This window comes from Giraffa tippelskirchi, chromosome 2 (genome assembly GCF_054371585.1).
Source record: "Giraffa tippelskirchi isolate mGirTip1 chromosome 2, T2T-mGirTip1v1.2.pri, whole genome shotgun sequence".
NCBI lineage: Eukaryota > Metazoa > Chordata > Mammalia > Artiodactyla > Giraffidae > Giraffa > Giraffa tippelskirchi.
This window is the reverse complement of record NC_137276.1, coordinates 158600076-158615407: the sequence shown is the minus strand read 5'-3', so window position 1 is coordinate 158615407 and position 15332 is coordinate 158600076.

Here is a 15332-nt window from a genome sequence, read left to right as displayed (position 1 = left end):
ACTCTGTATCTTAATTACTTATTAACACTACTTTTTTCCTGTTTCCTACCACTAGCATGTAAGCCTAACAGAGAGAAAGAAGTTTAATCTATTTTGTGCACTGATGTGTTTTGAGTTTTTACAAAAGTGCTGGGCACAGAGTAGATCCTCAATATTATTGAATGACTGAATTAATGAAAAAAAAATGGGAATAATACAATGAGAGATTTGATAGGAAAGAAAATATTTTCTGCTAATGGTATCAGAAAAATGGTATTTGAACTGTAACCTCGAGAGTAGACATGGGAGATGAGTAGAAGGCTCTTCCCAGGAATTAACAATCTGAACAAAGTCACACTGATGGAAAAATATTCAAGAAACATTGTCTCTCAGTTGGACTGGAGTGTTGACTACATATACAAAAGGAGAAAAATGTAAGTTGTTGAAGATAAGCTCAGGGTAGAGAATGGAGTATCCCAAATGCAGAGCAAGCAAACCAAAATAAGTTTTATTTTGTGGAAAATGAGACGCAGATTTTTTGGGACTTGACATGTCATGGTCTAAGTTATATCCTAGAAAGACTAATTTGGTGGTGGTATCCACAAGAGTTTAGATAGGAGGAACTAGAGTCATTGAAAGAAACTAGAAAGTGATTATAAGAAGTGATGAGTCCTGAACCACAATAGAGGTGATAAACACGGAAAGGAGGGCTGTAAGATGTATTGTATTAAGAGTTTATTGACCCCTAGAGTAAACAAATACATTATGCAAGGTACTTGGAAGAACTGATCTCTTAATTACCAATTAACCCTGAATCAAATAGTATTTTATTAATTTTTTTACAATATCACCTGAATTTTAAAACAATAAGCAGGTTTAATTTTTTTCTTCTTGAATTCATTAGCGAAAAATGATTGATAGTACACTGTAGGTAGTGATTATTTATCACAGCTTAGTGTCCTGTCATTTTGGACTTATTTAATAGCAAGATCACAAATAGAACAGCTGCTGATGAGCACGATGCTGATTCCAGCATCAGCTGTGATTGCAGATAGTGTGAAACAGGGACAGGAGTCCTTAATGTAGGGTGGCAACCAGGACAGGCATAGTGCAGCTGGGCCTCTTCCCACCCATGCTAGGTCATGGGTCATCTGTCGTCAAACAATGACAAGGGCAAAATTTAATGAAGTTGGATGTGGTGTTGGGACCCCCAGGATTCCAATATTGAAATTCATCTTATACAGTGATGAACAAAATCCTAAAATGCTATCTTTCATAGAACACTGCATCTGTAATGGAGTGGAGATGGAAGTAAGAAAGAGGCATGGCTCTGTTACTTTGTACTCAATGATACTGGTCATAACTAATTAATTTATTTAACAAAACATCAATGGAAAAAATGTTATGTTCTCATTTTCTTGTTAAATTAAATTAGGGATTCAATAGATAGTTTCTGTACACAGACACTTAGAGGATAGTAGGTGAAAGAGAAATACAATAAAGTATAATTCAATAACAGAAGTCTTATGAACAATACAGTCACAGAGCAGGAATATCCAACTCTATCTGGGAAATTTCATAAGTTTAAAAACATTTGAGCTGAAGTTAAAACATTGCCAGAACTCTCTTACACGGGGGAGGAAAAGAGGAGGCATTCCAACAGAAGTAACATTAGCAAAGGTATATAGGACATGAAAATCTATGCCATGTTCAGAAAAGAGTGCTTGGTGTGTATGTAGCTCAAATTCTTGGAATTCCTGGGGAAAAGAGAAAAATTTTGCAAGATTTTTGGGAAATAGATGAACAAGAGTTGATGAACAATTGACTCAGGTTGAGTGGGGAGGAGAGATCTCTGAGATCTGTTTTCACCTTGGGCAACTCAACTATCATTTAATGTACTTATGATGAATCAATTCCTTAGACATCTGACTTTGGGTTACAGCTCAGAAGGAATCATGGATTATACCTTGAAACAAAGAGAAAAGTCTTGCTTCATTATTATACCAGCTTCTAGAATATCTGAGTTAGAAAGGCACATCATGATGCTTGAATTGTATTGATGGGGAAACTATGACACAGTTGGTGCTTTGCTCAGGGTCTCATAGTAAAAGAATTATAGTATGAATTAGAACTCAGATCTTCTAACTCCATAGATGTTACTGTTTATATACTGTGTAGTTTCAGAAGCAATCTCCATTTGTTTTTTGGCATGGTGAAATATATGAACATATATCACAATAAAAAGGTCACTTGGAATGTTTGGGTAAAAGACAAGAGCAATGAAGCTGTTAAGAAGCAAGAAGGTAACTTTTTTTTTTTCAATATAATTTACAAAGTGGTGACCTTGGAATCTGACATTAAAATTGGTTTAGAGAAATTGGAGGCATCAGAGTTGAACTATGAGGAGGCTGCATAAAAACTTAATGTATCTTCTCAAAGCTACTGGCACCAGGAAGTGATGGAAAACAGATAAGGGAGGAGAACAGAAAGAAGTAAGCTGTTTAGCTTTACAAGTGAGGAACACATGTTACAGGAACTAGGTCTAAACAGACAAAGCACTGTTCACGATTCCTTGAGAAGAAAACTTGTACCTTTCAAATATTCTTCCAACTATAACTAGACTCGGATGCTAGTGTATATGTATGTGAGAGAGGAGGGGGTTATTTAAGCATTACTGAATAAACCAAGGGCTTCCCAGTGACTCCATGGTAAAGAATTCACCTGCAATGCAGGAGATGCAGGTTTGACCCCTAAGTAGGGAAGATCCTCAGGAGAAGGAAATGGCAACCTACTCTAGTATTCTTGCCTGGGAAATTCCATTGACAGAGGAGTCTGGTGGGCTGCACTCTATGGGGTTGCAAAGAGTCAGGCACAACTAAAGAACAACAAAGTAAACCAAAGAAGCATAAAAGTATAGCCTCCTATAAAATGTCAAGTTTAACTCCGTCCATTTATGGGGTTGGGAGGCTTAGAAGTCTGAGATACAGGGGACCAATGATGTGATTATTAATATATAATCATTTCAGTTCAGAGCTAAGACTAGAACCTGGGTTACTTCAAAGAGAGCAATTACCTACTCATCCTTCCTCTTGCAGCAGCCGCTTTTTGAAATAAACTGTCACTTTCAATCTCTTTAGAGGCAAGCCCAGAATAAAAGTTCTATTTCAGGACTCAACTCCAGATCAAGAATATGGTTAACCAGCTCCACTTACTTCATCCATCTGCAGTTTTAGAGTCTGCTTGCTTCTTTGTGAAGTAGAACAGAAAGAGGGAGGGAAAGGAAAAGAGAGAAAGAAGAGAGAGATCGAGAGACAGAGCCAGAAAGATTGAGATACCAGGGCTACAGATGATATCATTCTTCTCCAGTCTACAGTCTTTCACTAGATGGAAGAAATGTGCTAGCCAGAACAAGTTAGTCAGCTCTCGTTTGAGTTTTGATGCCAGCGGGTTAGCTTATTGGGTTAGGGATGAAGTTAGGAAGGCTAATGACCAATCACTTTCCTTTTCTGAACTTCAATGTATTCAACTGAAATTTTTTTCTGTGTTACAGGACTGGCTCTAAAATATGTTGACAGATTCTTTGATCTTGCCTTCAAGAGCTAAATTCCCCTCTTCTTGAGTTTGGGCTGGATGTTGGGACTCATTTCTAACGTATAGACTATTGCAGAGGTAATGATACCTCACTTTGGAGACTGGGTCATAGATGATACTGAGCCTCTCTTTCTCAGCCTCTCTCTCTCTGGAATCTCTTCTTCTGGTGTAAGCCAGCTGATGTGTCATATGGATACTAAGGAACCCTAAGACTCTACAGGGAGGTCCATATGGCAAGGGACTGAGGCTTCCTACAAAACCCATGTGCCTGCACTTGGAAGTGGATCCTGTATCCTCAGTGAAGCCTGCAGATGACCACAGCCCTGGACACACTCTGACAGTAACCTTAGGAGTAACTCTGAGCAGCAACCACCCAGCTAAGCCTCTCCCAAATTCCTAATCCACAGAAAATGTGATGTAATCAATAGGTGTTGTTTCAAGCTGCTATGGGGAATTCATTATATGGCAAAGCAAAACAAATAGAGCTATTTTTCTACTTCTTACTTTTTCAGAAACTGTTTCTTTTTTTGTTTTTTTGTAATCTTCAGTGTTTAAAGTCATAGGAAATTGTATTGTCTATTCTCTAACTTTTAGGCATGAAAGATTACAATTACTGTATGTACTGTGGGAAGTACCCCAGTATTTAGTAGACTAAGGGACTTCATTTGAACCTCTTCATTTCCTCGACTTTCTTCTATAATATCATTGTCATCTTCATCCCACTATTAAGTACATGTGCTGTGCTTAATCGCTTCAGCCATGTCTGACTCTACGCAACCCTATGGACTATAGCCCACCAAGGCTCCTCTGTTCATGGAATTTTCCAGGCAAGAATACTGGAATGGGTTGCCGTGCCCTCCTCCACGGAATCTTCCCAACCCAGGGCTTGAACCCGCATCCCTTACTTCTCCTGCATTGGTAGAGGGGTTCTTTACCACTAAAACCATCTGCAAAGCCCAAGTAAATAGTTTCCACATTTTATAGCTTCACATTTATTATATAATTTTCCCTTTACAACAATCCAATGAGGTAGATATTATATTACTCTTATATATGAGAAAATTTAAAACATGAGAGCAAAAGTGTCTGCTTGAAAATCACACAGTTTATAGAAGAATTGTTACTCCAATTCAGGTCTTCTGACTCCTATCTAGCATTTTCCCACTATATCAAGAGCCCATATGATGGAAGTAACCATTCAACTTTATTCCTTAATACCTGACATCCACTCCACATTTTAGCTTTCAGGTATGATATTTGGGGAGTTTTATATATCATCCTTCCCTTTTTTATTACTGGGGTTTGTGAAAAAATGAATGGGTTCATTTATTCTTTTTTTTTTCTCCTTACACTTCTTAAAAGTCATCACAATGTTTTGCTTATAGCCAGGTTACTACACCTTCAACACCTTCCTGTTCTAGGTGACAGATCACATATTCTGGCCTTCTTTGACTATGCACTTCAGTACTTACATTGGTGATTTTTATAATGTTATCATCTGCATTGGTTTTCCTCATATATTATATAATTTCATATTAAGATATAAAAATAAAAGACCCAATTTTAGTATGTGGGAATGAGTTTTAAGTTTGCATTTTGAGGGAAAAAATTGTCTAGTGTATTAGGATTTTTTAACCTCTTTACTCCAAATTTGTAATATGTCCCTATTGATTTTTCACTGACATATTTGCAAATATTGTATGGACAACTTGAGGCAGTCATCCTTTAGAAGATTATATATATATGTATGTGTGTATGTATAAATCATTTTGGTAGATGTATCAGTCTAGAGTAACCTCAGTTTTTAAAAAGATGTTCAATTCTGGCTAAGAACCATTGTCCAAGGTATGTTTTAAAATACGACACCAAATTACAAATTGTGCTTGGTGCTCAGTTGCTTCAGTTATATCCTGACTCTTGTGATCCCATGGACTGTAGCCCACTAGGCTCCTTTGTCCGTGGGATTTCCCAGGCAAGAATACTGGAGTGGGTTGCCATTTCCCTCTCCAGGGGATCATCCTGACATGGGGATTCAAACTTATGTCTCCTGCATTGCAGGTAGATTCTTTACTGACTGAGCTACTAGGGAAGCCTAAATTACAAATTAATTGCAAGCATATGACACAGTTTTAGACAATAGAAAAGCGATAAGTTGTTATGTGTACCTTTGTGTCTTAAATGAAAAATACATCTAAGATTGTATAGAGTTTTTTGTTTTTTTTTCAATACGGCAATAGAGTGTTAATGGTCTCATTACCTGGAGTAGGAAAAAATAGCTCATGATCTGAGTTCAGTTTATTTGGAATCTTTTTGCTTCCTTCCCACGCACCCGTTTCAAAGAGCATTCTTTCCATTTAAATATTTTCAAGTGTTTTTAATTGTCCAAAATAAAAAACTTGTAAATTATTCTCTGAAGATTTGGAATGCATCAATAGTGTCCTCACCTCACTAGGGCATAAAACCTCTTCTTTGTTTAATATTATAACATATAACCAAATTATTTATATATATGTGAATGTATATACACACCCATACATGTATAACAATCACTTCAGCGTACAGCAGAAATTAACACAACATTGTAAACCAAGTATGGTGGTGGTGGTTTAGTTGCTGATTCATGTCTGAGTCTTGTGATTACATGGACTGTAGTCCACCAGACCCCTCTGTCCATGGGATTTCCCAGGCAAGAATACTGGAGTGGGTTGCTATTTCCTTTTCCAAGAGATCTTCCTAACCCAGGAATCGAACCCATGGCTCCTGACTGCAGATGCTTCACCAGGGAGACACCCAGGAAGCCTAAAACCAACTACGTTTCAATGTAGGAAAAAAATTCCTTAAGCACCGATCTTTACCACCTCAAAAAGAAATTTTTTCTCATGATAAAGTGCTATTTCACAATATTAGAAGAGTCAAATAAACATTCAGATTTTGGTACAGAGAATTCAAATCATAGAGCAGATGCCTAGATAATAGCAGACTTCATAAAGCACACATTAGCATTAGTCTCTTCCTTCTTCTGAGCTTTAACATGTTCAGTTTGAATTCCCTATTTAGCTTTTCAGATAAATGGATAAGTGATGCTTTCTAATGACCATGTTACATGCTCTGCTGTGTTCTAAATGTCTTTAATTCTTCTGAGGGTTCCTGAATATTCAAAAATGAAATGGCTCATTGGCAGATAGTTTGAGCATCACATTCTTAGAGAACTAACTGAATGGAAATTAACCAAATACAGAAACTTAAAATTTTTCAATTTTTAAGAATGCTTCCCCTTAACCAGAAGCTATATTTATTGTCCATTTCTTCAATGATTTTTCTTTGGGGGAACATTTAAATGCAAGGTCTACACTTTTCTGTAGACTGTTGTTTTTTTTTTTCCCACAGCAATCTGACTTGACAGGTTGGCAACCTGAGGTAGGGTGTTGGCAGCAAAGTCCTTCTATTCCTTCATTACCAAAGTATGTGACATATCTCAGTTTGTAGGTCTCTTGGCTCTTCAGGCAATCTCAGTATCTCATTCTTAGATACAGATAATTTTACGTGTTTTTCAAGCACTATTTCATTCTTCTTTCCAGGAACACAGGAGGACTGCATTTTCCAGCCTCTCTATGACTAGATCAGTATGTGTAGCTAGTTCTGGCCAATGAATTGTGAGTACTAAGTATAATAATTAGAGTATAGAGTAACAGGGTGCCACACATTTCAGGTGGCAATGCTTAAGAAAGTAAGCCTTTATGCCTGGACAAGTAGCATATACAAGAAATGTCTTATTATACCAAAATGTTGAGGTTATTTGTTAGCACAGCATTGCTTATATGATTCTGATAATTATATATTATAAGCTACAGCAGTCCTATCAGATTCCAAATGTCAGTGTTTGATGTTTCATATATTAGAAATACACTCTATTAGCTACTCATCTATTCAAATATCTCCTTGTGGTGAGGCAACTCCAAGGGTTAAACTTGCCCTGTGTTTTCATCTATTGCCTGTAAACACCTTGTTAAAAGCATGATTCGTAGTCTTCCTTGGCTGGAGAAAATCAGAGCCTACAAGGGTAAAAGAGTAGTTAAAGAGAGATAAAAATAATTGTTTCTTAAGCTTTTTTTGTAAATCAGAATGACCTGGGAAGTTTATTCAGAGTGCAAATCTGCTCCACGCAAGAGATCCTCATATTGCATAGGATCAAGAAATATGCATTTTAATATGAAACCAAAATTGGCTCTCATGTGGATGTATCTAGGAATACACTTTAAGAAGCTTTAGAGTAGACTCTAATAAAGGCTGTCTCCTCTTATAGCCTGAATAGTATGAAAATATGATGGGCTTTGGAAGAATTATCATAGGTAGTTGTTTGTTTGATGCATGGAATAGCTTATTTGAATTATCAAGAGTCTGGACAATGTCCAGTACTTAATAAATCAGTCTCTCTGGAGTAGGGGCTTCATCTGAGATCTTCAGCTATAAGATGCCCCCCCAACAATTTTTAGAGACAACAAGGTTTGAAACAAGTGCCATAGGGATTGTTTGTCCTTCTGTACACATCTTTATGATTAGTTCAATTTATTATTCATGACTTTCTCAAAAACATTAGTTCAGGAACATTGGTTTACCAACCACCTCAGATCTTCACACAGGAAGTAAATATATTATTACTAGAGTTTTTACTAGTTATAAGAAGAAGTAAGTGTAACCCATGGTGTAATTGATAGTTTCTAAAATATTATATTTGATTTTCAAGATGAAGAGTGAACATATTTTTATTTTCCATAAAGAAAAATACAAATTATCTATTTGGGAGAAAATTATAATATGATCATAGATTCTAGAAGACAAAATGATTCTACTTTTTATACTAAAATGTTATAATATTTTAAAGTGAAATTATATAAAACCATACTATGACAAGGTCAGTTGTCACATCACATACTTGATATGACATTTAATTTGCTGTGTGTGGGTTAACATTAACTGCCTTTTTGATTGGAATGTATAACAGTTCAAATTAAATAGTTCTAATTAAGTGGCTTTGTAATAGGAATACTTCCACTTGAGTCTTACAAGAGTAGTTCTACAATCGGCACTGGGTCAGGTGACAGAAGCCCAGATTAGAAGCCCAACCCTTACTAATTGACTGAGTGTCATTAGGAAAGTCACTTAATCTGGATAATATGTTTCTGCTCTGTATTGCTTTTGTGTTAAAAAATGATGTAATAAAATAAATTTGTAAGCCATAAATAATTATGCAAATGGAAGTTTATGCAACCACAAGAGTGATTTCACTATGAATATAAAATCGGCCAACAATTATTGAGCACTTACAATGTGCCAGTCACTGTGATATGAACCTACATGAGTTATACAATTTAATACTCACAAAGTCCAACAAGTTTAATAATATTATCTCCGTTTTAGCTTGAAGGAGATGGAGACCCTTAGAGCCCATGGTAAAACACAAGAGAGAAGAAGGTCTCATATTTATCTCTTCTTAACTTGAAATTTATTCCTAAAAAGGCAATATTCCTGTGTAAGTGATATCCATTTAACCTACAGCCATATCAATTGAGTTATGAATCCTCATGACCCATGAGGAAATATTTTTCTCCTTATTCATCCCAGTGAAATATATTGTACTGAACACTACATTCAATTATACCATCTTGGGTCAGGAAATAATGATATAACCTCCTTGCTTTTCTCCATACAGTACAAGTATGGTCTATAATCTGTTTGACCATCTTTTTGGTTTTGGCTATATGCCAAAAATTATGACATTTTATTGGTTACTTTGTACTTATATTGTCAATGGAAACTGATACTGACCAAAATTGAGCTTTTGAGAATACCACAATTATCCAGCTACACATTCATAACAAGAGTTCATGTTTAATTTTCCATGCCTCTGCCATAGTCTTTTCATTTATTTTCTTCACTTAGGAAATAATTTATAAATGACAAAAGTAATCTATCAGTTTTCCCAAACATATTTTATGGTTTGAAACACTGCTAATAAGGAATAAGACTGACTATGGATAAGTGCATTCTCTCCCTACTTGGGATTTGGAGCAACTTACATTAGCCACTATTTAACAGATTTAGAGAGAAACTACTATCTGTCTTCCAAGTGCAGATTTCTGAACATACATCAAGAATGGATTAATCTCTTTAAGAAGGCCTGCAATGTAGAACATGAGTTGCACACTGTCATTTACTGTGGAGTGTTCAGGTAGGGTCGCCTATCCTTTGCTAATTACAAGTTTCGTGTTGAGTCCCATTTACTCTGGAGGGCCCTATTCCCTCGTCTTATTTCTGCATGAAAAGGATCTAATCGCTTCTTGTTTCAGCAGAGAGTTCTGTATTTCTTTCCAAGGGGAGGAGGGGAATAAAAACTCTGTTTTTTTTTCTCCAGCTCTCATTCATTATTAATAACCAAGAAAGGCTGACCCCACTGGGCCATAGCTCATGAGGAGTCAGGTTTATGTGCTGAAGTGAGTGCTAATGTCTGGTACCACCTTTGCCTCCTTTTACTTTGCTCCTGTTCACGAGCAGTAGATTGTGCTTCTAATTTTCTTACAGTAAAACCACCATGCAGGGACCCTTTACAGACTAGATGTAAGACACTAGACACTAGAAGACACTAGATGGAAGCTTTTTCTCCTTAATGGAGTGTTGGGTCAGTTGAGCCCTGTTCTGAGTGTCTGAATGTCTTCAATTTGGGGAGGGAATAAATATTTTCCATTATTTCCTTAAGGCTAGTCTGTGTTCTCCAGTCTCAACATCACCAGGGTTATTTGGATACCCATCCGACATATGCTTTTTGAGTGAATACTTTAGCTCTGAAATTACAAATTAGTGGCCCTTTGGGTGAATATGTGCTCATGTGTTTAGGTTGTTTCATTTTTTTAAAAAGTCATTTCATAATTGACAGATTACTTAAAAATCTGGATTTTCAGTTTCATTTAAAAAATGACACTCTTTCAACACTGGGGCTTAATCATTGATAGGAATCAAATGAAACAGAGTGAAGGATGCTCCTTTTTAAAGAAATATATACTTCCCCTCCAGGCTTAATTATCTCTATTTTCTCCTTGACTTGGAAATCAAATGCTATGTGCCTTTTATGATTGTATCAAAATGTTTAAAGAGATATTTATCTCTATCTGTGTCCATATACACAGGAGTACTAGATGAAGAGCATTGTATTATACTTATACATGGCCCTCTTTTCTCCTTTTTCTTACTTTTTGATCCTTGTAGGCACTTGAATGACTATCCTCATAATTCCAAATGAGAAAAAGGGATTGATGGACCAAACTCTACCCTAATCCCTAACCATACTGAATTTTTCAACTGTCATTTCTAAAATTATAATGATATTTTTGTATAGCTCTTCATTTCCTTTGAGACATTTTCTCACTCTCTTTTGCCCCTTTCCTAGATCATTCCTAGAAAGAAACTAAAGATACATCTCAGCTTTCCTAGTACCCAAACCAAATCTCAATTTCCTTAAAGAGAATATTGTTCAGATATAAATGTAAAAGCCATAAAAAAGTAGAAGGGAAAGAGAGAGGTAAAAATTTGTTAGTACAAATGAAATCACATAAAAATATAACTTTATTGATGCTAACAACTTTAGGCAGTTTAGAGAACACTAGTTTACAGTGAGACAGAACACTATGTATCCCTGTGTGGGAATACTTGGTTCTTCCTGGGAAAATGTTCTGTAGGTTTCCCACTGAGCTTATTCCTACAGTTTCCACCAAAACTGAAACTGACTTCTTTCCATAATGCTCCCTCAAGATGCACATACCCTGTTTAGTGTCATAGCCCAAGTACACCTGACTGACTTATAGTATGAGGTTGGTCAACAAACTCAAAGGAAACACTGACATTCTTTGCTCTGTTTAAAACCATGGGGTGAGAGAGAGGATCAGGCTTTAGGCAACTTGCACGTACTGACCTTCTAGGGCCCAAGAAGAGTGTGCTCTTCTGAGGCCATTAGAGGCAATAAATCTGGATTCAGGTCCTTCGGGTCTTTTGTCTCCTAGAAATAAATAGTTTTTAAAAATCAATAAAGGGGACACAACCTGATAGTCCATTAGATGATAAAAATGTCAATTATTCCCTTAGGTTCATGACACATAATGGGCTGGTAGAAATATCAGCCACCACCCACCACACAGTAATTATAGGATATAAAAGTCATTGTTATTGGATAAATCCGTGAAATGGTGAAGAGCAAGGGCTGAAATCTGGGGAGCAGGGGGTTCCAATCTGGTGCCATTTTGTATCCATTGAGTTTCTGACTCTTGGGGAACAGGCTTACAGAGGTGTGTCTCCCACTGGGGCTGGGTATGGATCTCTGCCCGGCTCTTGCTCCTAAGCTGACTCTCTCCTTCACAGTAGGTGACACAGCACCGGCAGGCTGCAGAGGGCTTCCCTCTGTGCTTGGACATCGTGTCTGGGCCTGGAGAAGCACCTGCAGCTCTCCCTGAGCTCTGGAGTTCTGGGGGCTCTTTCAAACGACTTTTCCTCCTTTGAACATGGTCCAGACTGATGTCAGACTGAGAAGAGCAGCTCTCATTCCAGCCAGAGCTGGCACTCAGACTTCTCAGTGGAAGAGCCAGTCTCAAGGCCTTCCAGAATTTAGAGCCAGAATGTTTGGACTTTTCTCCCTTCCAGCTCACAAAAGACACAGACTCCTTCAGCTGTAGGATGCTTGGGTGTGGCTGCTCAAGGGGACGATACTCAACCACAATGAGCTTGGTGGCAATGGAGTTCTGGCACATGACACCCAGTTTGAACTCTAGCATGCTGATGCTCTTTTCTGTCACGTAATCTGGGCTCAGCACAACAATCATCCTCCGGCTCCTTTGAATGAAGTCAAAAACTGCTTCCACTGTATCTATAGGAAAATGAAAGATAGGACAATGCCTAGTGAAAACATACAAGCTTCAGTTCATCGGTGACAATCCCAGGGAGGACAGGCAATGAACACTTGAGAACATAAGATCAAAGTGTTAAATAATCTACCCGGGTAAGGAATCTCATCTACACTGCTCTTATGGTTGCAGTGTCTGCTACCTTCAAGGACGAGGAAGTAACCACCTCTAAAAGCAGCTAATTTCAGCTCTACTTGTAAGTAATTTCTTGTTTTGAAAAGTTGTTTCCTTCCACGTTAGTGGTCTTTGACATTTTAAAATACTCGAAGTATTTCACAATTATTGTGATCTCGTTGTATTTTTTCCTCATCTCTAGATTAAATAACTTTATGAATTTTATGTCTTATTCTCCATATGCTGCTGCTGCTGCTACTAAGTCACTTCAGTCATGTCCGATCCTGTGCGACCCTATAGACAGCAGTCCACCAGGCTCCTCTGTCCCTGGGATTCTCCAGGCAAGAACACTGGAGTGGGTTGCCATTTCCTTCTCCAGTGCATGAGAGTGAAAAGTGAAAGTGAAGTTGCTCAGTCATGTCCTACTCTTCGCGACCCCATGGACTGTAGCCTACCAGGCTCCTCCGTCCATGGGAGTTTCCAGGCAAGAGTACTGGAGTGCGGTGCCATTGCCTTCTCCATACACTATCTAGAATTGGTATCAAGTCTCTTCCCTATTTTTATTGATTTTTTTTCTTAATAACATTCAGTTTATAAATATATGTCACCTAAGAGTAGTATCATGAACAGGACTGAACATAATGCTCCAGACACAGTCTTATCAGCAAAGATCTACAGGGCATTACTAGCTCCTAAGATCCACACAGTTATAGCTCTTGATACTTAAAATTTTGGGACATATCAGACAGTTCATAGTATTGACTGTGATGTCAACCAAAATTCCCTTTCTTTTTCTCTGTATGTCAAGAATTGGTCTGAACAACAATTAAAGAGGCAACAACAATGACAACAATAACTGGTAAAAATCAGCCAATTAGTTGAGACTTCTCACCAAGCATTCAATTCTAATAGTTATTGCAGTGAATTTGGGCAAAACCTAATGGAAACTTCTTGAGATAAATGCAGTGCTAAACTCATTGTGAGATTTAGGAGCTTAAACAGATTTTCTGAGGGAAATTCCAAACTTGTAAGCTGCAGCTGTTGACAACTCTGGAAATACATGCTGTGAACAGACCATGAGATTGAGCACCTATGCTTTTCAGGCCAGGAGTGAAGCACTGAGGGAGAAACTTCTCAGTCTGTGAAGACAAGCTGAAAGTTTGCAGTGAATTGGATCATGAATTCGACAGGGAAAGAAGGAGCTTTGCTCTCTACCATGTTATTTCTTTCCGACTGTTGAATTTAACATGAATTTGAAGGAAAACCAAAAGAGATGTGCTCAGTGTTTAAGAACTTGTGACTGGCTTTATCAAGAGCACAAAGTATTTTAGTGACTTTTTGCTTCAATTTTATCTTTTTGCTTCAATCACTTGTCTTCAAAGCTTGTTTGAGTGTGTGTATCTGTATTTGTGTGTGTGTGTGTGTGTGTGTGCCTGTGTGTGTGTGTATCTGTGTGTCTTGGCAACTCCTTTTTTCTTTCCTATCTTATTCAGAATCTTATGTTTCTACCTTTCATAAAACCGAGGATGTGAGTTTAGGAAGTCTACTGTTTCTCCTGTATCATGATGAATATGAAATAACCCTAAGATAACATGGATAGCTTTTCAACAAAAGAAACTTGTGCACTCAAATTGTACGAGTGTAGGGAGGAGGTGTGTAACTGTGGGTATGGGTGGTTCATTTCTAAATAGTCACTTTAGGAAAATGTTTGTTCTGTCCAAAGTGGGTACCATTGTTGAAAATAAAACATTGTCTTAGACCCTCTAAAAAATTTGTCTTTAAAGCCTATGGCTTTTTTGTTTTGTTTTCAATTTTGGTAATCTACTTGAAAGTGGAGGATTTGCCTTTTAGAGAGGGTAATGCAAAAAAATAAAATAAATAAATATGAATAGTGGAATTCCAGACACTGAGGAATAGATTGGAAGATGGTTTTCAGATAAGAGTTGGTCTATACCTTGGTGTCTTCTTATAGTACCTTGAAGGAAACTGCCTCCTTTATGGCTTATTTTAATATCTTCCATACTGTTAAATTTCAAATTTGAGGATGTTAATTATTATTTTTTTAATGAAGAATAATATTTGGAGAGGGCATCTTAAATTAGGTCGTTTATTCTGTTTGGATCAAAAAAAAAAAGAAAACCTGAGGTGTGGCTATAGATTGATAAGGCCAGATTTTTTTGTGTGGTAATAAATTGGGTTTGAAGTGACAGTTTCTGATCTAGAACTCTTCACTACTCTAGAATAATCCTGTCTATAAAAGTTACAATATCCTTGTTATTAACTTGGGAGTAGAAAGAAAACTAGGACTGTAATTTTGTTCTTTAGCTAGATTACTGGTATATGAGAGTGTATTAAACCTCTCTCTCTTTCTCTTAAAACTTTAAGTACAGATTTTAAAAAATAAGGGCATCTAATTTGAAAGATGAATCTGAATTCAAATACTGGTTTCTCCGTTTATCTTAATAGTATAATCATTTATTTTAGTATCTTTAAAGTTTGAATTCATCCATCTATAAAATGCATATAATGAAAGCAAATTTGTAGGGTTGCTCGACAATTTATCAATACCTATAGGTCAATGTCTACTGCATGGTATGCTTTTGAATTAATTACCTTGATTAAATTATTATTATTCAACGTTTGAAAGTGAAAGTGAAAGTGAAGTCGCTCAGTCATGTCCGACTCTTTGCGACCCCATGGACT